We start from the raw sequence: 25,644 nt of genomic DNA on the forward strand, positions 1-25,644 counted from the left end.
TGCTAATGCTGCTGGACTTAGTGAATTCTGTGGGGTGAAGGGCTAGGGTGCTCCAGCCCAGGCCTGGCAACAAGGCCTCACAGTGGGGTGGAGCATAAAGGAGAAGCACCCAGATCAACTTGGTAGGAGCATCTTCCCCTGCCATCCCCTCCCCCAGGGCCCTGAGCAGTCCCCTCCCCCAGGGCCCTGAGCAGTTCCCTTACCCTCCCCTCTAGGAGGTTATTCTGGGTTCTGACTTTTTGTGGAGGAAGCCACAGGCCTCCTCCCCCATCCCACTCAGTCACAAACCTCAGCCCTTGCCTCTAGCAAGGAAGCCCAGCAGGGAGGTGACTCCCCAGGGCCAAACAGTGAGGCAAGGTGGGGCCAGGCCCAGCCCCCTCCCTGCATTTGCCACTCTGTTCTAGGAGGAGCTCTGATCTGGCTCTCAGGTGGGCAGCAGTCCCACTGGCCCTTATTATGGTTCAGTGTCATCTCTTGAAATGAACAGTGATGGCCTTACCCGGATTTATTTCAAGGTTCCCTGTGGGGCTATGACATGTGGAGGGGCAGCAGGAGCACCCATTATGTGTGTGTGTGGGAGATGCTCCTATCGTATCAGATACTCCCTGTGCTAGGAGCTAACCTGGGTTCAAGAATGGGGATGTGGGAGGGGGGTTAGCATTGGTGTTCACAATGTCTCCCCCAATGATATCAGCTCTGTCGGGGAGGGTGGTCCTTGTCTCCTTCTACTGGCCCATCTCCTGGCTCACTGAGAGCTACTTGAATAAATGAGTGAATGACTGACTTATGTGTCATGCAGGACTGAGGAACTATGAAAAGAGCCTGCGCCTGGGTGGGAGGCTGGTCAACCAGCTTATTCACTACTGGGACTCCAGACAATTCATCTGCTCACCCCTCGTTAGTGGGCAGGTGAATGGGCGCCATGAAACCGCCAAACCTGTCTGTTCTAAACAGGTTCTGCCATCTACTGTATATATATATATTTTTTATTTTTTAATTTTTTTTATAGAGGCATGTTTTTTTATTTATTTATTTGTTTGTTTGTTTTGTTTATACATGCACTGGGTACAGTCAGAAGCGCGGGAGGGTGAGAGAATTCACCAGAGCCAGAGCGGGGAGCAGAGCAGGCAGAAGGACCAAAGTACACTGCTGAGGGGAGCAGCGGGAGGCAGGAGAGGTCTGCGTGCCATGCGGGACCCTCCTCCGGTGGCCGGGGAGCAGCCGGGGATCGAACCGGCTCTGCAGAGGCCGCGGGCAGCTTCGCAACCCAGCGCTCAACCACTGCGCCACCGGGGAGGCCCCCATCTACTGTATAAAGACAAAACATTCTTAGTGTGTACGACCACCAAGAGAAAAGAACTTTAATACAATTAGTGTGCATTAGAGAGAAGAGGAAGAATATAATCCATAGAATGAAGCACACAAATTTACCTATCCCCAAGTGGGTAAATGCCCAGCTAATCAGGGTTCGCCCAAGCAGGGCCACTGAGGCCTGAAGGCCTGCCACAACTCTAAGGTACCTTCTGATGGGGACCCATTGGAAAGGGGCAGAAGGGCCAAACAAGTCTGGAAGGAAAGGAGAAAAATCAAAATGTTCCAAGGCGAAGGGGGTGGGGTTTTCTCTTCCCCGCCCCCCAACCCCCGCCCCCTCCAGCGGATGCTGTGCTGTGACTAGTAGGAGGGCAGCTGCAGTGAGCCTTCAAGCCTAGGGTGCAGCCCGGGTGGAGCCACGTCCGGTGCAGATCTTGGTGGTAGCAGCAAATATTCAAACAAGAACTTTGAAGGCAGAAGTGGAGAAGGGTTCCATGTGAACAGCAGTTGAACATGGGTCAGTCGGTCCTGAGAGACGGACAGCCCAGAACCCCCAAACCTGCCTGCTCTAAATAGGTTCTGCCATCCACTGCATCAAGACAAAACATATAGACATTTAATGGAAAGGAATTTTAGTACAATTAGTATGCAATACAGAAAAGGCAAAGAATATAGCTTTCAAATCAAGCACCCAAAGTTACCCATCCCCTTGTGGGTAAAAGCCCACCCAAATGGGATTGGCTTTGCTTGTAGATTCTCAGAGCCCTCCCATGACTCCTCTCCTACCTGTCTCCTACCCCCACCAAGCCAAGGTAGGTTGAGGAACTCAGGACCCTCCCATCCCAAAGAGGCTTAAGGATGATGATTTCTGGGATGGGGATCTGAGTACTCAGTACCTTCTGGCCTGGCACAGGCATGACCTTCTCACAAGGGCCAGTGATCTCGGGTCAGGGACCTCTGAACACCAGTGGGACCTGGGCAGCCAGAGTCTCTTCATTTTGGCATTGGGGATGTACAGTTGTTTTGGGTTGACCTTGTTTTGGGAAAGCTCTGGTGCCTACCATCCACATGGCTCTGATCAGTTTTGGGACCTGGGCAGGTTGCCTTGACTCTGAGAACCTGTCTCAGGTATATGTGTGAATGTTGAGAGGTGGGCGGAGGGTATTAGTATCTCCTGGGTTGATTTGAGATAAAGTATGTCAGACCCCAGTGCAGAGCTCCCTATGAAGTAGAGCTCAGCCAGGGGTCACTGCGGTTGTGACAGGTGAGATAACACTTGCAACAGAGCTGCGCAATTCAACATTGAGCAGCCATCATCAAGGGGTTCAGTTATGCTGCCCTCTAGTACATCATGAATCTCTGAAAGGCTGAGGAAATGCAGCTCCTACCCTTAGAACACCCACACAGTCACCCAGAGATGGTGACTCAGGCTGGTGAGCACTGCCAGGGTAGACAAGGCACCCACTATCTGGAGAGAGGTCAGCCGCCTGGGATTTTCAGGCTCAAGGCAAGGCTGGGAGAATGGGTGGAGAAACAGTGAAGCTCTTTCATATCCAGCCAGTTGATGACTTGCAGAGAGAAAGGAGTAGTCAGACGTGCCAGCTCCTGTGGCCTTGAGGAGTTTCAGCATGGAGAGAGTCATGTGAGGTGTTCAAGACTCCGAGAGGTCACGGTGAGGAGGACAGTGAGGGACCACTGGAATGTCAATGGTGCCTTGGAAAGTGCAGGGGAGAGATGGAGTGATTGGAAGATCACCCAGTTTGGAGGAGGAAAAAGGGGTCATGGAGCTCTGGTTGCTCCAGAGACATGTAGTAAGGGCAGAAGATGGGTAGGCACAGGAAGACAGAAGGTGGCATCCAAGATGGGTTCTGGGTTGGCATAGAGTAGGCTTAGGATCAGACAGATAGGCGAGGATGATGAGAAAATGGATTGACTCAGAAGTGCCTTCCTTGAGGGTCAGGGTTTAGTGAGGGGGTGTGGGTCTGCTAGACTTAAATGGTCTGCTCAACCGCCATTTTGGTTATGTGCAGCTCTGCGTTCAAAAGCAAGGTCAGTCCAGACTGGCCAATTAGTTATCTAAAAGAATGTAGGATGCCAGACCCTACAAGGCTTCTTTCAAATTTAACAAGTGCAGGATGCTTGATCATCCTGGAACAATGGGTATCATCACGAGGTATGACCGGGAACCTCCGCAGCCATTGTCCTAGACACTGATTAGCGGAATGCTTTGTTAGTAAGATTGGAACCATGAGTAGGGGGTCTTGGGCATAGTTTCCATCTCAATACCATGTTACCAAGTAGATAAAAAATACCTTGTCAGCAGACTCGCCTTCCACCAGAAGCCCTAGATACATATGCACATCTGCTCAGTTTCACCTATCCTTTTTTCTTTGTTTTCCTATCCCAAGTAATTGATGCTGCATGATTATTCCATCAATACAGAGGCCAGGATTGGGCCTCTCTGGTGGCCCAAGGGGTTAAATATCAGCATTATGAAGCTGTCAGCAGTCACTGAAGCACAAGTTTGATCCCTGGCCAAGGAGCTACCCATATGGTGCAGCAGACCTCTCCTGTCTCACCCGCTGCTCCCCTCAGCAATGTATTTCAATCAATCTTCCTGTTTTGACCCCACTCTGTCTCTGGTGAATCTTCTTACCACTCCACACCTCAGGCCTACACCCCAGCTCTTGTATGCAAAAATAAATAAATCTTTTTTTTTTTAAAAAAAGTCTAGGATCTTGCTTGTACATCTTGCTCCAAGACTCCTATTTGTCACTGTGGTGTTGTCAATGCAACGTACAAGATGGGTAGTCTAGGTGAGTCAGATGATCTTCCTTAAAGTGACTAGGGTGCCTGATAACTGACGGAGGTCAAAGATCAGCGGAACTGCTGGAATGCCCCATGTCTCAGCTTTAGGGGCCCTTAGGACTCCCTTAGAGGGTTGGCTCACACACACATTGACCTACTGTTTTCATGTCAGGAAACACAATCCTCAGGATCACGTCAGGTCCCACTTGCGCCATTCCATTTCTGGTTCATCTCTGTAGGATCATTGGTCCTATGATGGTCCTATGATGCCATTGGAACAGATTCTGGTTCTTCACATTTAGATGTGGGGATGGAAAGTTGGCGCTGGGACTGGAGATTGCCCTTTGGTAGAGATGGAATGGGGGACTCCATGGGAAGTCCTGGCCCTGCCTGACCCTGAAGCAGCTCTGTTGTTCTGGGCAGAGTCCACCATAACTGCTATAGTGGGGCCAGGCAGGGCCAGAACTGTGTCCCGAGGAGGGCAGGGCACACTCAGGCACTTGGGAAACTGCTGCTAATTCATGTACTAGTCTGGGACCTGCGTGGACTGGAGTGGCTCCAACCATGGCATCAACCTCGATTCCATGGGGAAGGGGACTGGAGTGACATGCGGTTGCAATGACTGCAGGTAAAGAAATGAGGATTTATTGAAGGGGGAGGTCATGAGAGGTTCTGGGAGGTGGGTCCGAGAGGATAAAGTACCCCCCATTCCCTGACAGCCTGACCTCTGTGCTTCTGGGCAGCTGCTGTATTGCCTGGTGTGGGCCCACCTTGGGGCCTGAGGTCCCAGAAGTCAGGTCCCCTCCACTGGCTGCCTCTCTATACCTTCTCCTGGGGCTTTGTGTCTCACATCTTGGAGGAAATGGCAGCCCCAGAGGGTTCTGGATGGATTTGGGCTAAGAGGGGTCAGCAAGGAGAGAAGGAGAAAACAGTTTAGCGCTCTGGCCAGTTGGGGTGTCCTGTCTTGGCCCACACTCAGGAAGTTCTGCTCAAGGCAAAGTCACCATTCAGCAGCCATCTGAGCACCTGCTATACTTGGCAGTGGGCCCCCTTTCTCTGGACTACCCCCCAGACCGAAGACTCTGTGTGCTTTTCCCTCAGAGAGCATCCCCTGACTGAAGGTGTTCCTGAGACTTCTTGGATCCTGAAGGAGAGCAGCTTGGACCAAGGAGTGGGGGGATTCACCTGGGTCCCAACTGCTTTCTCTCAGAGCAGGGGTGGGGAGAAGCTATTTGCCAGGGACTGACCCTCCAGCTGTTGAGGTGATGAAGGATGTGCCCCATGGTGATCCTCACCTCCCAGAAGCAGGACTGGGGTGGGGGTCTCCAGAAAAAGGTGACCCTCTTGTCTTTCCCCCCAAGTTCCCTAATCTGATATTTGACTCAGAGGAGTTGGGATGAAAGCTGGACACGCTGATCTGAGGTCCCCGTTACCCTTGGTCCCTCATTGGCCCCAACAATGCTCTCCCGTTAGGCCTGGAGCAGAAGAACATTTATCGGGGAGCTGGTAGGAAGAAATACCCCAAAGCTGAGACTGAAATCAAAATCCTTCTCCATGAAGATGTGGTACATATATACCATGGAATATTACTCAGCATTCAAAAAAGATAAACACATGCAATTTGCAGCAACATGGATGGCGCTGGAAGGGATCATGCTCAGCGAAATAAGCCAAAAAGAAAAAGAAAAATACCGGATGGTCTCACTCATAGCAGGAATCTAGAAAACTTAAATAAGGGACCAGGAAAATGAATATAAGAAAGTGAAAATCAAAATCAACAAAAAACTATGAACCAGAGACACTTTTTGGGGGGTGGGGGGCGGGAGGGGAAGGATTGGGGTCAGAATGGGGTGTTTGCAATTGTATGGGGGAATATAAAAATAAAATTTATTATTTAAAAAAAAAAATCCTTCTCCATGATGGCAGGATAAGGGGCCACAGGAGGCCAGGGAGGAAAGAGGTCTGTGCCAGGGTTCGGAAGGCCCCTAGTGTGGCGCAGACCAGGGACTGGGTTGGGGGCAGTGAGGGAGAGTGAACTCCCTAGAAACCAGAAAATGGGACTGTTATCAGCTAAATAAAGCTCCCCATCTGTGTTCATGTCCTAATCCCCAGAACCTATGAATGTCTCCTGCGTGGCAGCAGGGGCTTTGCAGAATTAATGTGTTCTGGAGTTAGGACTTTGAGATGAGGTTACCCTGGATTATTTGAGTGGGGGGAGGTGGAAGGGTAGGATTTGAAGACACCATACTATGGCTTTGACATTGGAAAAGGGGCCACAAGCCAAGGAATGCAAATGGCCTTTAGAAGCCATTTCTAAAATGGTTTCATGAAAAGGCAAAGGAACAGACTGCCCCTTGAGCCTTCAGGAGCGTGTCCCTGCTGACACACTGATTTTAGCCTATAGAACTTATTTTAGACTTCTAGCCTCCAGATCTATAAGAGAATAAATATGTGTCTTTTTAAGTCTTTGACTTTTCAGTGACTTGTTACAGTAGCTACAGGCAACTAGTGCAGGAGCTGAGGGAAAAGACCTAGGATGCTCAGAGCAGCCCCTCCATGGCCCACCATCCATGGCGACAAGTGTGTGACCAGGGCACTGCCCCCATGCCCCTCTAACCACTCCGTGTGTGAGGAGCTGGAGCCCAGAGGCCTGGCATGGAGGTCTGGAAGGGCTGCGATGTGGGTTTGAGAGAGTGGCTAGAGTCCCCTGGATCCCAGAAGCCTCACAGAGATAGTCCCTAGAGGGATAGTCCGTAGGAGGAATCTGGTTTTTCAGCTGATATCCTCCTGGGAAAGTGACTTTTCCGTGCCACATGACTGAAAGAGTATCACACCCCAATTTGACTCTGTGTGACAGAGCTGGGATATGAGTTGGGGAGAAGCTCAGGGGTCTCTGGACACCAAATGGGGCATCAAACAAGGTGGGTCCTGTATGTGCAGGGTGGATCCACCCTACGTCCAGTGGCAGGAGGGTGACTGACTAAGCCACCCTGGGGCAAATCAAGGGACTGTTACTATCCAAACACTCATCAGAGATGGTGATCAAGTGGTAACAGAGACAGTAACACAGAGGGCTCCCTAGAGGTGGTTGTATGAGCTCATGGTCATTGCCATGTCTTGAGGTTGCTGGACTTTCATTGGTATGTATTTCACAGTCTGATTTCCATCATTTCTGTGGCTCCTGGTAAAGCACTTCCCTACTTTTCTATTTTTTTAAGATTTATTTATTTTTATACAAGAGCTGGGGTACAGGCCAGAGGCGGGAGGGTGAGAGGATTCACCAGAGACAGAGCGGGGAGCAGAACAGGCAGATGGACCGAAATACACTGCTGAGGGGAGCAGCAGGCGTGAAAGGAGAGGTCTGCCGTGCCATGTGGGAATCTCCCTGGCCAGCCAGGAATCGAACCCGCGCTGCAGACTCTGTGGACAGCTTCACAGTGCTGTGCTCAACAACTGCGCTACTGGGGAGACCCAAACACATCCCTACTTTTAACTGAGGTACAAATACGTGGTCTTAATACTGAGATGCTAGCTTCTATCCCACAAAGACAGAAGCTTTGTTTAATCACAGAAAAATTATGAGGCACCTATTTTCTTCTTACTTTGGTTCCTGAGGAGTTCAGAGATTATTTTCGCAAGTGTCTGGATCTCCTGAGAGGCCACTTGGGTGACAGTTTCTTTCTTGGCTTCCTCTTAACCCTCTTATATCTCAGAACCTGTGGACGGGTGAAGAGTTAGTGTGTTATGGATTTAAGAGCCTGTGGTGCCAAGACTGCCAGTGTCCTGACCTCTGTGGGAGTCCAGCCTCAGGAGGGACAGGGAGGTGGTGAAGGGGCAGGAACTGAGCTGGCAGGTAGGGAGGAAGGCATTCCAAAGATTGACGGCCAAGGGCAGAGGGGCCCAGGCCAGAGCAGGGCCTGCAGGTGGAGGAAAGAGAGGGCATGGAGCATAGCGGGCACTGCCAGGGCAGGGAAGGAGGTCTTACCTGCAGGTGAGTGGCCATGGCTGTGGTCAGCCAGGAAAGTGGCAGGAAGTAGGCAGGGCCCTGTGCTGGGGCAGGAAGGAAGGGAGCAGAGGGGAAAGGTGCTGATAGTCCAGTGACCAGATTCCTCCTATCCTGAACAGTTTCCTGGAAGAGCCTCCAGGGGGGACTGTGAGCCTCTCTCGGGAGGCTACTTACCCACTGGGTGCCAAGGACTCCCCCACCCCTTCCAGCATCCAAGAATCTTGGGGTGGTTAAAATTCAATATGAGAGTCTTCCTCAAAAAGAACAAATAAATAAAAAAATTGAGCAGACGGCATGCTTTCTGAGTGACAAAAGGGGATTTTAGTGAAGGCTTATTGGGTGTAGGGGCAAGGGTTACGGGTGACTAGACTGGGGCATAGAAGACCTTAAACTTACCCTATCTGTTGGGGGAAGCTCAATGCCCTAACTGCGGTGCTGACCAACTCTGTGACCTCGGGGACTTTCAAGGATCACACGCTGATTCCCCTCAGCTCCCATAGTGCAGCTTGGCAGAAATTTTGAAGTACCCATCTGTCCTGGGCATCCGCCTGTCAGAGATGTCCACAGAGGTTTTTCTCTCTGGTGTCTTCATACTAAGGCACCCCCTGCCTTCCTTTCAGGCTGCCTTTCCTTAGTGGGGGCCTTTCTTGTCCATGGTGCCAGACTTGAGACCCAGGATTCCATGGCAAGGGGCTCAGACATTTTCACGGAGCCCATGGGGAACCAAGGGGAGATGGTTCTGAGATGGCTGGAGGTGGACATGACCCTCCCAAAAAAGCAAGGACAGGGAAGGTTGGAAAGCAGGTCCAATTTTCCTTCTGGAATTTTCTTTAGCAATTCTGTCCCAGTTTCCTAAGGAGGAAGAGGAGGGACAGCAGAATGGAGTCCAAGCAGCACTCTGGGCCACACTGAAAAGGGGGAGGAAAGGGTCACTGGGATAATCCCATCTGCCACCACGAGGTACCTGACACCTGGTGGCAACAGAGAGTGAGAGGGTCAGATAAAAGGGTAAAGGTTACACTGTCAGAGCGATTCAGATTCCAGTCCTTAGGCTCTGAGGAAGGAGAGGAAGGTCCACACAAATTTTACCTTAGGTGGCAAGGAGGAAGGAAACCATGAACCCCACCTCAGATGGTCAGTTGGGCATCATCAGCCACAAAGTGACACAGTGGCCAGCACACACTGTCCTGTCACCCAGGCCCCAGTCCCAGGATACCTGCAGGCTCAGAGAGCATGCAAACTAAATCTCCCTCCTCTCATGAGGGTGGGATTGGTTAATAGGAGCATGAGAGGGGTGATCTCTCCCCACCAGCAGCTTCACACATTAGGGGGGAAGTGTACCAAAACACCCATTGGGGTGCAGGCAGGAGTGAATTCTGGGGTCACATCATTTCCAAGATGATTTTCATTCCTGAAGGAGCTGTGTCCCAGGCTCAGCCTGCTAAGGGGGGCCAGGAGGAGGGGGTTACCTGGAGGAGTGAGAGGGCTGCTCGCGCAGAGAATGAGGAAGACTGTGCCCTGTGCAGGGCTGAGGCCCTGGGAGGGCCCTGATGCCAGTGGGTCCTAAAAAGAGGCCAAGCAGACCTGAGTCAGTAGCTGGTGTGTGTGCATTGGAGTTCATGTGAGTGGTGTGTGTGCACACTTGTGTATGGGTGTACAATATCTCACATCCCTGCCCTTCTTCTCCACTAGGACAATTGTCTTCCTTCTTCTTAGATCCCAATTCAGTTCCTAAGAAGTTGAGTCACTGCACAGACAGGTCGAAGCCCATTCCTGGAATCTGATTTTTTATTTTGAACTCGGGGCCCTCAACCATCCATGGACATGAGGGCACAAGAGGAGACCCGGTCTTTAAGATTCAGAGACACTACATCTGGCTGTCCCTGGGAGCTAAACACACATGAGGTGAGGGGTCCCCAGGTGGATTGTGGAAGTGAGTGCCAGACAGAGGTAAACTGTTGTCCCTGTGGTGAGTTGACAGGGAGGACACTGGTGAATGAAGCAAGGGGCAGTGTTCCTGGGGAGACAGGGAAGGCCAGGCCTCTGAGAAAGGGAGGATGCTTTAGGTTGAGAAGATGCAGAATTTTCAGGTGAGTCCATGTCTCTGGGCAGGGACAGTTCTGATCCTTGTCCCCTAAGGTCAGGCAGCTTTGGGTGAGGTTTCACACACACCACTCACATACATTCCAGCACACAAACACCAGCTACTGACTCATGCCAGCCTGGCCTCTTTTGAGGACCTGGTAGAGTCAGAGAGAGACTTCATGCTCTGATTTCAGTGCTAGGCCTTCAGTGATCTTGTTCCCCTGGTGTTCCCATGTCTCATCTTACTCTCTGTCCCCTGTGTCTGGTGGCATCCACCCTGAGGTCCCCTCTTTCCCCAGGGAATCTGTGTGTTCTGGGCCTTCTGTCTGTCTGAGATCTCCCCAAAGACCCAAGCTCATCTGTCTTTTTGGTTCCAGGCTGCCCTGCCTGGAAGTCATGCTGGGAGTTTCTTGCCCACAGTCTCTGAAACCATGCTAAGCCCCTACTCTACTCCCCATAGAGGAGTCCCTAGGCTGCCAGGGGTAAGGGTGTCAGCCCAGGGGCTTGACCCCAGGATTCTGGTAGGTGGTGGATTACCACATGAGGTGAATGCTCTGTTCTGAGGCTGAGGCACAGTCTACCTCAGGGATCTGTGTTTCCCCACAGAACATTCCTCCAGCAGACCCCATACCCACTTCATGGAGCAAATGTCTCTCTCAAGGGCTTCTGGATCAGCCAGGGTGAACCCTCCACTGTTCTTTGGAGGCCCAACCCTGGGCCTCTGCTCTGAGGTTTGTCCTCCAGTGGTGATGCCGCTGGGGTGAACTTTGGCCCGAGTACCTTGACTCCTGACCTATAGGGATGGCCCTTGTGTTCTGGAGGAGGAATGACTACACCCCCGGGCAAAATCTCATAGGGGCCTCCCGGTGGCACAGCGGTTGAGCGCTGGGTTGCGAGGCTGCAAGGCTGCCCGCAGCCTTTGCAGTGCTGGTTCGATCCCCAGCTGTTCCCCGGCCACAGGAGGAGGGTCCCACATGGCGCGCAGACCTCTCCTGCCGCCCGCTGCTCCCCTCAGCAGTGTACTTTTGTCCTTCTGCCTGTTCTGCCTTTGCAGTGCTGGTTTGATCCCCAGCTGTTCCCCGGCCACAGGAGGAGGGTCCCACATGGCGCGCAGACCTCTCCTGCCGCCCGCTGCTCCCCTCAGCAGTGTACTTTTGTCCTTCTGCCTGTTCTGCCTTTGCAGTGCTGGTTTGATCCCCAGCTGTTCCCCGGCCACAGGAGGAGGGTCCCACATGGCGCGCAGACCTCTCCTGCCGCCCGCTGCTCCCCTCAGCAGTGTACTTTTGTCCTTCTGCCTGTTCTGCCCCCGGCTCAGGCTCTGGTGAATTCTCTCACCCTCCCGCGCTTCTGACTGTACCCAGTGCTTAAATAAATAAATAAATAAATAAATAAATAAATAAATCTTTTTAAAAAAAAAATCTCATAGGAAAAGCCCCTCTATCCTGTGACCCTTGTTCTGCTTCTTACCCCTTCACTCATGGCCCCAAAGGGTCCCCCATAGTCCCTCACAGCTTCCATCAGAACCCAATGGAGCCAGAACTGAAGAGATTGGGCCTTCCCACCAACCTGACATTGCTGGACCTGCTGCCCATGATTCCCCCACCCAGTCCCGGGCACCTCATCCCTGAGGGCCCCATCAGAGTATCAGGAGAACATGCTCTGGAGGCCAAGCTCAGGTGACAGACACTGCAGAGTAGCGAGGCCCAGAAGGACAGACTGGGAAGGCCTACTGCCTGCTCTGGTGCCATAGAGAGAGAATGGGCAGGTGAGAAGGGACACACAAGGGTGCAGGCAACAGGCCCCATGGGATTCAGCCCCTAGCCCCAGCCAGGACAGAAAGGAGAGAAAATTGAGCCAAATTTGATCCCAGAGCCAAAAGAAGAGGGAGAACGGGAGACTCACCTCAGACGGTCAGCATGGTTCCTTCACCGAACACAAGACACAGTGATACATCCTCATACAGAAACCCTCCTGACAGCCTCCCCAGTCCCCCATCCACGCTGTGTGCGCCCCTCCTGCCCCAGGCCCACCTGCAGCTGCCTGGGAGCTCAAAGCCCAGCCTCCTCTCATGGGCTGGTGGGCCCCGACCCCACCTGCAGCTTCAGCCCTTGGGGAGTGGGTCCATCTAGTCCCATTGTGGAGGGGGCAGGCGTGGATCCTGGGTCATATCACTTTCAAGGTGACTTTCATTCCTGAAGGAGCTGTGTCCAGCCTCAGCCTGCTGGGGGGTTCCCTGGTGGAGTGGGTGGGCTACTCGCTGAGAGAATGAGGCAGCCTGTGCCCTGTGCGGGGCTGAAGCTCTGGGAGGGTCCTAAGGCCACCAGGTTCTGAAGAGGTCAAGTGGGCCTGAGTCAGAGCTGGTGTGTGTGCACTGGAGTTTATGTGAGTGGAGTGTGTGTGTGTGTGTGTGTGTGTGTGTGTGTGTCTGTGTTTTCTCTACGTTATCAGCTCAGATCCCTGTCTTATTTCTTCACTAGGACATTCGAGTCCCTGATTCTCAGATCCCTTCCATTCCTAAAATGTTGAGTCTGTCCATAGAGAGGACAAGGCCCATTTCCAGAATCTGATTGTTTTCTTTGAACTTAAGGTCGCTGGGCACTTGGGCACTAGGGCCTGTGTTGGATCCATGGAGGGTTGGTTGCTAAGGTTGAAAGAGAGAACGTCTGAGGTACACACACCTCCCATGTGAGGTGAGGGGTCCCCTGTTAAACTGTGGAAGTGAGTGCCAGACACAGGCAGGAATTCTGTCCCTGTAGTGAGTTGACAAGGAGGACCCTGGTGGGAGGAGCAAGGGCAGTGTCCCAGGGGTCAGGCAGGCCAGGCCCCTGGGGAAGGGAGCATGTTTTAGGTTGTGACGATGCAGAATTGCAAGTGTATATGGAGCTAGAGAAGGCATAGACTGGACGGAGTCCTTCATGGAAGGAGTCGGGACATGAGACCAGAGGACCTGTCCCAGACTGTGTGGATCAGCATCCAGAGGCAGAGCTCAGACAGGGACCTGGAGCCCATGGGAAGTGACCTGGGTGTGGATGCACCTGGTCATAATCCACACAAGAGATGCCAGGATGGAGCAGGTGTGAATGGGGCTCTCATGTCTCGGTCTCAATTTCCTGTTCTGGCATATTCTATTCACATCTGAAAGTGTAAAATACCCTTCAAGCAAAATTGGAAACCCCACTGATGGTTCCTTCTCAGAAGGGAAAAGTATTTCATGTGTTCTTCCCTCAGAATGGTTTGTTCAGGACACAAAATCTTAAACAAAAGGAACAGAGAGCAGGATTCTATATGAGAATGAGGACAATTTATTGAGAGTGGATTGTTTGCAGGATGAAGGGCTGGAGATGGGTGGGGCGGGAAGAGAGATCCACAGGGGTCCTGAGGCTCCAGGCCCCTGAGGGTGGTGAAGGCTGAGGGGCCTAAGAGCAGGCTTTGGTGTCCACTGTCTTCTCCACGGTGCTGCCCTCGTGCGTGACCTGGCAGGTGACACTCTGGTGGCTTTTCCACTGGCTGGAGGTCAGGCTCAGGTAGCTGCTGGCCGCATACTTGCTGTTGCTCTGCTTGGAGGGCTTGGTGGTCTCCACGCCCTGGCTGATGGGCTTTCCGTCTGCCTTCCAGGCCACGGTCACCGCGCCGGGGTAGAAGTCATTGACCAGACACACCAAGGTGGCCTTGTTGGTGCTGAGCTCCTCAGAGGAGGGCGGGAACAGAGTGACGGAAGGTGCGGACTTGGGCTGACCTGCAGGGTGCGGGAGGGCAGGAGGACAGAGGCTCAGAGTGCTGGTGAGAACTCAGGACCTCAGTGCTAATGTGCAGCCATGTCCCCAGGTGCTGGAGCCTTGTTCCTGGAAGCAGGCGGCTGAGAGTTGGGTCACACCGTTTCCTTTGGGAGAGACTTCATGCTCTGAGGCCAGTAGTCTGTGCCCTCAATGCCCTAGTCTCTCTGGGGTTCCCTTTTCTCATCTTGCCCTCTGATCCCCTGTGTCTCACTCGCATCCACCCTGATGTCCTGTCTTTCAGCAGGGAATCAGTGTCTCCTGGGCCTTCTGTGTGTCTGAGATCTCCCCCAAGACCCCAGCTCATCTGTTTTTTGCTTCAGGCTGCCCTGCCAGTCATGGGGTGGTGGTGTCCTGTCCACAGTTCCTGACACCATGTTACACCCCCGTCTTACTCCCTACTCAGGAGTCCCTAGGCTGCCACAGGGAGGCGTGTCAGCCCAGGGCCTGGACTCCATGGAGGCTGGTAGACAGTGGGTTACCCTTCTGAAGTGAGTGATCTGTCCTGAGACTGGACAGCATCTACATCAGGGTCTGACTGTCCTGTGAGGTTTCCGGGGAGCTGTCCTTAGGACATCGGTGTGTGACAGAGCCCGTCTCCCTGAGGTGCCCCTCTCCTGCACATCTACCTGCGTCTTCCACTGCAGTGCTGATATTCGAGAAGTCCTTTGGGGTCCAAGCTTCCTGACACCTGTCTGCGGGGTGGTCCCCCACGTCCTGGTGTCGTGGGAGTTGGAGGAGGAATAGGCCACTCCCTCCTACCACCTTCCCTATGAATTCCTTCCCTCACCCTTACTGTGCACTGTTCTCCCATCTCCCCAAGTCCCCAGCCAGGGTCCCATTAGCCATCCCTCACCACACCGGGTGGAGCGTGAGTGACACACACATGGGCTGGGCCTTGTTCTCAGAATCCCTGCAAAATCCCAGGACCCGGCCAGAACCCTTTTCCCTTAGATTCTTCCCTTAATTGTTCTCAGACTCTGGGGTGGGGACCCTGAAGAGTGAACTGAGCATCCCAGAGTCTAGAGGTGAAGCTCCCCTGGAGATAGGGCTGGGGACAGCGAGACCTGAGGACCAGGGCAATGTTCTGTGGGGAGGTCCCAGCCTCCCAACCAGACCTCAGAGAGGGTGGGACCAGCTGGAGAGGATGAGCGTGAAGGTTACAGACCCCGCAGCCCAAGTAGGAATAGACAGGAGGAACAATACACCCCGAGTTCACTCTGGAGGAAGGAGCAAGGAGACTCACCGAGGACGGTCAGCTGGGTCCCTCCGCCGAACACAGCACACAGTGACACAGCCTAGAACACAAACCCTCTGTTCTCCCCACTTGCCCGCCCCCTCCTGCCCCTGGCCCCCTGCAGCTGCAGGAGAGACCCAGGTCCAGCCTCCTTTCACGGGTGCTGGTCAGGCAGCTGGGGGCGGTGGTTAGAGGAAGGTGTGTCCTGCAGACCTGGGATTTCAAATCCATGGATCGTTAGGGCCACACCTGCCGTCGGGCGGGACAGGTGGCAGAGAATTCTGGGATGGAAATGGAACTTGCAGTTCATCCCGTTCTTAGGTAGGAGCCGTGTGCTGACTCAGCTCACTTGGGGTACATTGCTGGCGGGGTGAGCAGGTCTGGTCACACCACAGAATGATAGACGGGGTCACTTGCTGAATTGGCACTTGTGGGGAGGGACCTGGATGTCACCTGGTCCTCAGCAAAGAACTCTAAAGCCCTGGGTGGGAATGGGGAGTCTGGGTGGGGAGGAGAATCAGCTTGACCTAGAGCATGCAGTTCCCCGGACTGGGTGTTGAGCTCCTGGGTCCGGGCCCCAGGTAGGGCCGGCCTGAAGTTTCAGTGTCGTGGTCACTGTTAAGTCCCTTTGTCAGCTGCACCCTTATACAGGGCTGGGATTAGAGGCGCGAAGGCCTAGAGGGCACCCCTCAAGGGCAGTTAGGGAGTCCCTGAGTTCTACGTGTGTGACTCCCTGCTGTCTCCTGCACTTCCCTGGCTCACACAAGCCGCATACATGTGAGTGTCCCTGGCACAGAGCACCCTGTCCTGACACACCACACCCCTACGAGGACATTCATGCTGTGAGTGAGCCCTAATATCCAGGTCCTCGCGAACAACCTGACCTGGTTTGTTGCATGCAAGACTCACACAAGGGACTCCCATGCTGGGCAGTCTGTTTTCCTGACACAGTCTCCCCCAGATCTGCCCACTGGCAGCAGTCAGCCGGCCTCCCACGAGCCTCCTCAGAGCCTGTCCTGAGTGTCCCGGCCCTTCCTCTCTGACACTGCTTGGCCCTGGTTGGCCAGAATCCAGGGTCAGCAGTGACTGACTTCTCTTTGCTCATGGCCCAGCCTGGGCCCCTGGGCCACCCTTGCTCATCTGCCCAGAGATGCCTGCCACTGCAACACTTGGAACTCGCCTTCTGTCTTGTTATCATGTTTTGTATTCATGCTTGAGAGTGTGTGTGTGAGTGTGTTAAGTGTGTGTGTGGGTGTGTATGTGTTTATGAGTGTGAGTTACAGCTCAGATCCCACAGTGAACTCTAAAGGGGACTACAGACTCATGGACACCCCTAGATCTGACCTTGATTTTGAACACACAGGACCAAGAAAATCATCTGATGAAGAGAGGACATTCGATCACTGGGTCTGTGGTGTAAAGAGCAGAACGGATCTCTGTCTCTCAGTGTTCAGAAAACACCAAGTAGTCTGTGAGACATGTGGTATGAGGGATGCCAGGTAGACTACGGGGGTGAAGACCCAGGGCCAGGGGCTGAATGTTCTGTGGTTAGAGTGACAGAGAATACCTGTGGGAGTAGCAAGGACAGTGTCCTCGGGGAGGCAGGAGCAGAGGGTTCCAGAAGACATGAAGACCATTTATCTGAGACCATGGTGACTCCCAATGAGGTAGAACCCAATTAGCACGTGAATGTAAAGACAGAGGTTTCCAGGGAAGGGTCTCACACAGGATCCTGAGGCCCTGGTCCCCAGGGCAGTGTCCTGGGTAGGGCTGCACATGGTCAGGGTCCACACAGGAGGAGCCAGGATAGGGAAGGTATGAGGGTGGACTCTCCTGCCTCTACCAAAATTTCCTGTTCTGGAATATTCCTGGACACTGGAATGCACAACACCTTTGAAGGGAAAATGAAGACCACAATGATGGCTTTTTACCTTCACTTCTGGAAATGGATTTTCAACACCAAAAATACTAATCAAAAAATGGGAGGAGAGCAGGATTCTGTTTGAGAATGAGGACATTTATTGAGAATGGATTGTTTGCAGGATGAAGGGTGGAGATGGGTGGGGTGGGAAGGGAGACCCATGGGGGTCCTGAGGCTCCAGGCCCCTGAGGGTAGGGGAGCCTGAGGGGCCTAAGAACAGGCTTTGGTGTCCACTGTCTTCTCCACGGTGCTGCCCTCGTGCGTGACCTGGCAGGTGACACTCTGGTGGCTTTTCCACTGGCTGGAGGTCAGGCTCAGGTAGCTGCTGGCCGCATACTTGCTGTTGCTCTGCTTGGAGGGCTTGGTGGTCTCCACGCCCTGGCTGATGGTCTTTCCGTCTGCCTTCCAGGCCACGGTCACAGCGCCGGGGTAGAAGTCATTGACCAGACACACCAAGGTGGCCTTGTTGGTGCTGAGCTCCTCAGAGGAGGGCGGGAACAGAGTGACGGAGGGTGCGCTCTTGGGCTGACCTGCAGGGTGCGGGAGGGCAGCAGGTAGACAGGTTCAGAGTCTAGGCTGGAAGCGCCTGATTCAGAGTTGATGTGAATCAAGTGGCCCCTGAGCACACATCAGGGCTTCTAGTTCAGAATTCATTTGGAATCTGAGGGTTTTTGTCTGTAATGGCAGCTTGCCATTTTCTCCAATAACCCCCCCAATTAAGGAATAATGAGCTGAACACCTGCCCTCACCTGTTCTGAGACCCTCTTTTACTGTGTTCTCTCATGGAGCTAACTTGCCCACCTTTCCAGCCCTCCCTTCTCACTTTCTGCTGGGTCTCTGAGGGCTTCTCTCTCTATGTGGTTACTTGCTGTCCACCCTCTGATCTCCTGGGTTGTTGTCTTGAGATGCTTCTGACCTTATGTAGCTGCCCTGGCAATTGGTTTGCTTTCCCCCAAGTCTGAGTCCCCTGGAGGCTCTCTGTTGGGATCGGACTTTTGCTACAGGAACCGCGTCTCTCCTGTCCTTGGGGCTCTCTCATCTGACAGTTGCTTCCCCTAGGTTCTCGATTAGTCTGAAGGGTCCATGGCCTGATAGGAGCCCTCAGAGATCTCTCAAGGATTGTTCTTCTGAGCAGTCTCCTGTGGGACTCAGCAGCCGCCATTGCCTCTGGCCTGGCCTTTGAGATTTCCTTTTCTAGTTCTTAGCCTGGCAATTGATCTCCTAGATCCTCAGGCCTCCATCCTGCAGAGCCCCTTTGTCCCAAGCAGGCTGAGACATGGTTTCTGCTGGAAACCTAGGGGAGACCTTCCTACCATCAACTTTCTTGTTCCTGATCCTGTGTCCCACAGTCCAAGGATTAGTCGTTAACCTCTGACTGTGTGTCCCCAGCCATGGCCCTGATGGGCCTGGGTCCCTTTAAAATCTGCCTGTGGTGTCTCCTGAGCATTTTGGTGCCTTCCTCCCTTTGAGGTAGGTACCCCCAAGAGACCACTAAGACAGTGCTAGACCAAACAGCAGCCCAGGTAGGGACAGTGAAAACAGAGCAAGCCTGGGGACTCGACATGGCCTTAAGAGACAGGGCATAGAACTCAGCAGGTCATCCTGTCCATACCCCTCCCCTCTGGGTCATAGGGGAAGGCTCCTGGTGACCACAGAGGCAAGCAGGACAGTATGAGCCGGGTGGGTGTTGCTCGGGGTGCCAGGGCTGAGACCCTGTCTGATAGCTGGACCCCAAAGTGAGACAAGACAAAAAGCACAAATATGGCAGAAAATTGCCCCAGGCCTGGAGGAAAGCAGGAACTGGGGGGAAGAGACTCACCTAGGACGGTCAGCTGGGTCCCTCCGCCGAACACCCAACACAGTGACAAAGTCTCATACAAAAACCCTCCCTGGGAGTCCCTGCCCCACCTCCCAGCCCCCAACCTGCAGCTGTGATGGAGGAAGTCAGGTCATTGCCCCAGGCTGGTGATGCTCAGCCTGGGTGGGGACATGGTGGGTGGGTGGGAGGGGAGCCCAGAGCCTTCACCCCATGCCCTCCCCAACATGTATCTGGATAGGAGACCCATGGACTCACCGCAGGGATCCTGGATATGCAGGAGCTGAATGAATTTGCCCTCTTGGATCCCATATTCCAAGCCCTTCCCCCTGGATGGGGACTGCATGTATTGGGGAAAATTTGTCACTGAAAAGTGAAGTTTCATGAAGAGAGCAGCATGTCTGCTCTCTCTGGGTTGACATGGTCAGAGTGTGATTATTTTGGTCGTAACTTTTTGCGATTGTTCCTTTGCGGATTTTACTTTGTTTCTGAGTTTGAAATAATTGAAATTGTCATTGGAGAGCAGGTTGTTTTGGGACCATGTTGGAATGTAAGGAACTCCCCAAACAGTGCTGTATTCCCCGGCGCAGGAGGGAGAGGATGGCCCAGCCTCCCCAGCGGTGACCGCGAGGTTCTCCCTGGACTTGCTGATATCATGGGGCTGGGGTTTCCCCAATTCTTGTAGGGAGACACAGCTTTCCTCACGGAGTAGTGGACACTGGAATTTTCCCACTGGCCCAAAATGGACAGCAGGGATCAGAGCCTCACCTTCCCTGGAGAGGGCCTCATCTGGGTTCTCCTGAAATGTCTGGGCTAGTCCCACAGAAAATGCCAAGTTTTCTATCAGGTTGACCTCGTAACCTCCCTGTTCTTCCTCTTCATCTCATGTTTGGGGGTTTCAGGTGGCGATTGTTTCTCAGCCACATTCAAGTGGGAGACATGAGACACCCCGACTACATCCCACGTCCCCGACAGGGAGCCCAGATTGGGGACCCATTGCAGGTCTGGACAGGCAAGGCACAGATGAGCTACAGCAGTTGTCATCCAGGACCAGGAGCGATGGGGTTTCCTAGAGTTCCCATGACCCCAGGAGCCGCCTGAAGAGGCGCCCAGTGGCCAAAGCTGAGACACGCTCCTCAGTATTATTTAACCAAGGTGGACTGTCCCCTCTCAGAACACTCACGTCCGAGGGTTCACAGAAGTAGCAAAGATATTATCCCCTACGGAGGATGCAGGGCTCACATCATCACTGTCAGGAGTTCAATAAAAGGAACAGTCTGTTTAGTTTCTGTTTAAGTGGAGTGTGAAATGCACTACAGGTGAGCAGAGTGCAATCCAAGGCTCCGCCCTCCTGGACACACCGCCTGAGAAGGGAAGGAGCCTGGAGCTGAACATTCAGGTCGCGGGAAAGGGAGTTGAGGTCAGAAGAGGAGCCACATCCCAGCACGGGTGTCTTTGATGATGTGGCCAGTCCTCCTGAGGACCCGACTTGCCAGAAGGCCCTCCTGAATCATACCTTCTAGTCTCCTAGAACCACCTTGTAGAAAATCCAGGGAGAACCTCGCGGTCACCGTTGGGGAGGCTGGGCCATCCTCTCCCTCCTACGCCGGGGAATACAGCACTGTTTGGGGAGTTCCTTACATTCCAACATGGTCCCAAAACAACCTGCTCTCCAGTGACAATTTCAATTATGTTGTACTCAGATACAAAGTAACATCCGCAAAGGAACAACGGCACAAAGTTATGAGCAAAATAATCACACTCTGACCTTTGTGAACCCTTTGATTGGAACCTATGAATGATTTGTTGATATTATGAAATCAGCACTATTTAAGCACCGTGAATCTCACCATCACAACACTGTCGTCCAGAGTTCCCCGAGATACTGGCTTCCATGTGCTTGTCATGATTTTATTTTTTCAGGTCCTTGTCTGTCTAGGACCCCCATGGAATATTTAAGCCACATGGTGTGAGGTGGGGAATCTGTGGTGCATGTTGCATTAGGGAGGCACTGCTGGGGGGCCGGTGGCAGCGCCTGTAGGAGAATTGATCATTTTGAAGGTGGCGTGATGGTGACGTGGCTCATTTGTTCTTTTGTCTTTTCATTCTTGTGTTTAAAGTTTTCTCCAATAGAACAACACAGAAAGGAAAGGCTAAGCTTGGGACAGGACTCGGTGGGTGTGGGTGACGTCATTCTACATAGCTGGTCCCGTGATTGAAGAAGACCTAGGTTGTCCTCTCTCCCACTGGGACTCACTTTTCACCTTGTAAGTGAGGCCACGGAGTGCTGTGGGACCGCAAAAACCTTCAGTTACTTCACATGTGACTAGGAGGAACATGGGCTCGGGTGAATTTCAGGGGGAACCCTGTCCTCTCATTTGTTGTGGCCCCAGTGTTCCCTGCGTCTTAGGCTCTTTCCTTGTGTGTCTGGCCACTGCAAAGCTCTGGCAAAGTCAACTCTGGGTCCTTGACGAATCAGAATGACAGACAGGAATCCAGGAAATGCAGAGGAATGAGTTGCGGCAGAGCAGGCCAAGCCTGGACCTCCACAAGACTGAGCGCACCTGCCAACACGGACCCGGGTTCGAGTGTCTCTGCGAGCCGACCTTGCATCCGGGGATGAGCTACACTGAGCCATGGGAGGTGTGCTCAGGGCAGAAGGGGTCATAGTCCTACTGGGAGGGGATGTCACCATCTGACAAATTCACTGGCCCCCATAGTTTGCTGGAATCAGCTGACTGAGAACTGATACTAATTGGGGACAGTCGCTGCATGGACTGTGGCCTTTCTTGTGAACCCAGTTGTCCATGTCCTCCTTCTCGCCAGCTGACTTCCAGCTCCCTCCATAGCCCAACCATAACATGAACACTCCCTGAGAGACACTCCTTAACTGAGGTGCCAAACACAGACAGTGTTACCCTGGGTCCAGCCTGATCAGTACCCGCAGATCATGGACTCAGCGACCTTGTTCTCAGCCTCAGCCCACATTCCAGCCCCAGTGACCAGAAACACTAGTGTCAGAAAGGGTTCAGGGCTCCCTCGGTGCGTGGGGAGTGTCAAGCAGCCTGGGATTGTTGGGCTGTGTGAGGTCACCTTGAGTCCTGCTGCAGGTTGTGTGTGTGTGCTCAGTGGGTGCACTGTGAGGCTGGAGGACCGTCCTTATATTTTGTAGTGTCCACAGCTTTCCATGGCTCTGGGAATGTAGGTGCAGGGGCCATTCACCTGTATCACTGTCCCACTGGGCCCGTGGATGGATGGAGGAATTTCAACCTCAGACAACGACCATGACGTTCCCCCACGGTCTAGCTCTAGCTGACTCCAGGCGCATCTGGGGCCATTTCCCTTCCCAGGGGGTAGCACTGCATCCCAGGGCTTTGGAGAAGGACAACTTCTTGCTCTGGGTGCTGGGTCCCTGTGCCCATGGAGCTCATCAGCGCCTATACGGGTGTCTGGGGGTGATGGGCAGGTGGAATCTCAGTCCTTGTTGTCTGATGTTCATTACAGACCCTTTACCCCAGAGACATGACCAGACACAGCTGCACGTTGGATGAGAAATGGTGAAGTCTTTATTGAGGAGCAGTAGTAACTGTGAGGGAGGGGAACTACTGGCCTGAGCACAAGGTGGGGGGCTCAGAGGTCCAGCAGAGAACTGGGGCAAGGGTATGTGGGTGAGGAGGATCCCCCAAGGATGGGGGAGGCTGAGGGGCCTAAGAGCAGGCTTTGGTGTCCACTGTCTTCTCCACGGTGCTGCCCTCATGCGTGACCTGGCAGGTGACACTCTGGTGGCTTTTCCACTGGCTGGAGGTCAGGCTCAGGTAGCTGCTGGCCGCATACTTGCTGTTGCTCTGCTTGGTGGCCTGGGTGGTCTCCACGCCCTGGCTGATGGTCTTTCCGTCCGCCTTCCAGGCCACGGTCACCGCGCCGGGGTAGAAGTCATTGACCAGACACACCAAGGTGGCCTTGTTGGTGCTGAGCTCCTCAGAGGAGGGCGGGAACAGCGTGACGGAAGGTGCGGACTTGGGCTGACCTGCAGGGTGGGGTGCGGGAGGGCAGGAGGGAGAGACTCACAGATCTGGCAGGACCCCCAGACCTCAGTTGAAATGATTCCATGTCTCTAGGTGCTGGACAGGGACAGATCTAGATTATCGTCCCCCAAGGTCAGGCAGCTTTGGTTGAGGCTTCAAACATACCACTCACATACACTCCAGCACACAAACACCAGCTACTGACTCATGCCAGCCTGGCCTCTTTTGAGGACCTGGTAGAGTCAGAGAGAGACTTCATGCTCTGATCTCAGTGCTAGGCCCTCAGTGGCCTTGTTCTCCCCTGGGCATCCCTTGTCTCATCTTACTCTCTGTCTCCTGTGTCTGGTGGCATCCACGCTGTTGTCTCCTCTTTCACTAGGAAATCTTGTGTCCTGGGCCTTCTATCTCTCTGAGATCCCCACAGGACCCCAGTTCATCTGTCTTTTTGGTTCCAGGCTGCCCTGCCAGTCATGGTGGGGGTTCCTTGCCCACAGTCCCTGACACCGTGCTGAACCTCTGCCTTATTCCCCATAGAGGTGTCCCTAGGCTGCCACGGGTAGGGGTGTCAGGCCAGCGTCTAGACCTTGGATTTTGGTAGATGGTGGGTTACCCTGTGTCATGAGCACTCTGTTCTGAGGCTGAGGCACTCTCTCCCTTGGGGGTCTGTGGGTCCATCGAGAACATTCCTGCCAGCAGCCCCCACCCCTTTCATGGAGCAGATGCTGATCTCTAGGGCTTTTGGTGGCACCAGAGTGAACACTTCATGATTCTCTGGAGCCCCAAGGCTGAGCCTCAGCTCTGAGGTCTGTCCTCCAGAGGTGATGCCTCTGGGGTTACCTTTGGGCCTGAGTGCCTTAACTCCTGACCTATTGGGATGTCCCTTGAGTGATGGAGGAGGATTGAATGCACCCCATGGCAAAAATCTCATAGGAAATGCCCCTCCATCCTGTGACCCTTGTACTGTACCTTTCTCCTTTACTCACGGACCCAAAGTTTCCCCCATATTCCCTCATGGCTGCCATCGGAACACACTGGGGTCAGAACTGAGGAGATGGGCTTACCCCAGCACCCTGACATTGCTGGACCAGCTGTCCATGGTGCCCCCCCTTTATTTCCGGAACCTCCTCCCTGAGTGCCCCATCTGAGAGTCAGGAGGAGAACCCGCTCTGGAGGCCGGCTCAGGTACAGACAGTACAGAGGAGCGAGGCCCAGAAGAACAGACTGGGGAGGCCTCCTGCCTGGTCGGGTGCCACAGAGCGAGAGTGGGCTGGTGAGAAGGGCCAGACAGCAAGGGTGCAGGCAGCAGACCCCTTGGGATTCAGTCCCCAGCCCCAGCCAGGACAGAAAGGAGAGACAAATTGAGCCCAATTTGATCTCAGAACCCGAAGAGGAGGGAGAAGGGGAGACTCACCTAAGACGGTCAGCTTGGTCCCTCCGCCGAACACATAACACAGTGATACATCCTCATACAGAAACTCTCCTGTCAGCCACCAGGGTCCCCAACCACACTGGGTGCGCCCCTCCCGCCCCAGGCCCACCTGCATCTGCCTTGGAGCACAAAGCCCAGCCTCCTCTCATGGGCTGGTGGGCCCGACCCCACCTTCAGCTTCAGCCCCTGGGGAGTGGGTCCATCTAGTTCCACTGTGGAGGGGGCAGGAGTTAATTCTGGGTGACATCATTTCCAAGGTAACTTTCAATCCTGAAGGAGCTGTGTCCAGTCTCAGCGTGCTTGGGGGGTCCCCTGAGGAGTGGGAGGGCTACTCGCTGAGAGAATGAGGCAGCCTGTGCCCTGTGTAGGGATGAAGCTCAGGAAGGGTCCTGAGGCTACCAGGTCCTGAAAAGAGGCCAAGTGAGCCTGAGTCAGGGCTGGTTGTGTGCACTGGAGTTTATGTGAGTGCTGCGTGTGTGTTGTCTCTATGTCATCAGCTCAGATCCCTGTCCTGTTTCTTCAGTAGGACAATCGAGTCCCTGATTCTCAGATCCTTTCTGTTCCTAAAATGTTGAGTCTGTCCACAGATGGGACAAGGCCTATTTCCAGAATGTGATTGTTTTCTTTGAACTCAAGGTCATTGGACACTTGGGCACTGGTGCTTTTGTTGGGTCCATGGAGGTCTGGTCGCTAAGGTTCAGAGAGAGAATATCTGACCTGTTCCCAGGGCTATGCACACCTCCCATGTGAGGTGAGGGGTCCCCTGTTATACTGTGAAAGTGAGTGCCAGACACAGGCAGGAATTCTGTGCCTATAGTGAGTTGACAAGGAGAACCCTGGTGGGAGGAGCAAGGGCAGTGGCAGGCCAGGCCCCTGGGGAAGGGAGGATGTTTTAGGTTGTGATGATGCAGAATTGCAAGTGTATATGGAGCTAGAGAAGGCATAGACTGGACGGAGTCCTTCATGGAAGGAGTCGGGACATGAGACCAGAGGACTTGTCCCAGACCATGGGGATCGGCATTCAGGGGCAGAGCTCAGACAGGGCCTTGGACCCTATGGGAAGTGCCCTGGGTGCAGATGCACCTGGTCATGATCCACACAAGAGGATGCAGAATGGGGCAGGTGTGAAGGGGTTTCTCATGTCTCGGTCTCAATTTCCTGTTCTGGAATATTCTCTTGACCCCTGGAAGTGTAAAATATCATTCAAATGGAAAATGGAGAACCCTCTGATGC

At 53.5% G+C, this 25,644-nt stretch overlaps 3 gene segments (V, D, J or C); all 3 read right to left on the bottom strand.

The window, feature by feature from the left end:
- Window positions 1-13,626: 13,626 nt before the first annotated feature.
- Window positions 13,627-16,144, bottom strand: LOC311184162 (immunoglobulin lambda constant 2-like). The segment is given in 3 exons: window positions 16,130-16,144; window positions 15,230-15,281; window positions 13,627-13,946 (listed from the first exon to the last, which is right to left on the bottom strand).
- Window positions 16,145-17,255: 1,111 nt separating this feature from the next.
- On the bottom strand, window positions 17,256-21,945 carry LOC311184163 (immunoglobulin lambda constant 2-like). The segment is given in 3 exons: window positions 21,899-21,945; window positions 18,961-19,070; window positions 17,256-17,671 (listed from the first exon to the last, which is right to left on the bottom strand).
- A 585-nt stretch (window positions 21,946-22,530) lies between these two features.
- On the bottom strand, window positions 22,531-24,526 carry LOC311184164 (immunoglobulin lambda constant 2-like). The segment is given in 2 exons: window positions 24,394-24,526; window positions 22,531-22,984 (listed from the first exon to the last, which is right to left on the bottom strand).
- Window positions 24,527-25,644: the final 1,118 nt, after the last annotated feature.

This window comes from Talpa europaea (genome assembly GCF_964194135.1).
Source record: "Talpa europaea genome assembly, chromosome: 14".
NCBI classification, from domain to species: Eukaryota; Metazoa; Chordata; class Mammalia; order Eulipotyphla; family Talpidae; genus Talpa; species Talpa europaea.